Genomic DNA, 505 nt, shown 5'->3' with positions numbered 1-505 from the left:
GTCGGGACACCGCGTATTGCTCACGTATAGACGAGACAGTGTGAGTCAAGCGTTTTCTTAGTGTGTGTCACACGTATTTTAGGACGGCATTTCTGTCCAGACGTCTTATAATGCTATTTCTCTCGTTCTTACGTTTGCGATAGAGGATGGAAGATCGCCGCGACTCCCACCACTATTCCCTCTCCAAGCGTCCGACGATCGTATACCGCTAGCTCTCTCCGCCACTCCGTGCTGCTCTAGGCTCACCTACACGCAGCAGTGTGTGAGTGACGCGTTATCGTGTGCGAGTCACACGGATATTCGGACGGCATTAACGCCGGTGCGTGTACATATGTACCGACAACTATCGGATCGATAAACGTTGTTGCGCAGCTTTTCTATGATATAAAAAAGCTGCGCAACGACATCTACCGATCCGACAGTTGTCGGTACGCATAGAGATCCTTTAATAAGAGATCGTACACCGTCTGTAGATACTAGATTCGCCATATTTGGGTCCAAACCG

The sequence above is a fragment of the Odontomachus brunneus genome, unplaced genomic scaffold (assembly GCF_010583005.1).
Source record: "Odontomachus brunneus isolate Ranch 3 - 2012 unplaced genomic scaffold, Obru_v1 Obru_scaffold_067, whole genome shotgun sequence".
Taxonomy (NCBI): Eukaryota; Metazoa; Arthropoda; class Insecta; order Hymenoptera; family Formicidae; genus Odontomachus; species Odontomachus brunneus.
Note: the sequence above shows the minus strand (reverse complement) of the source record.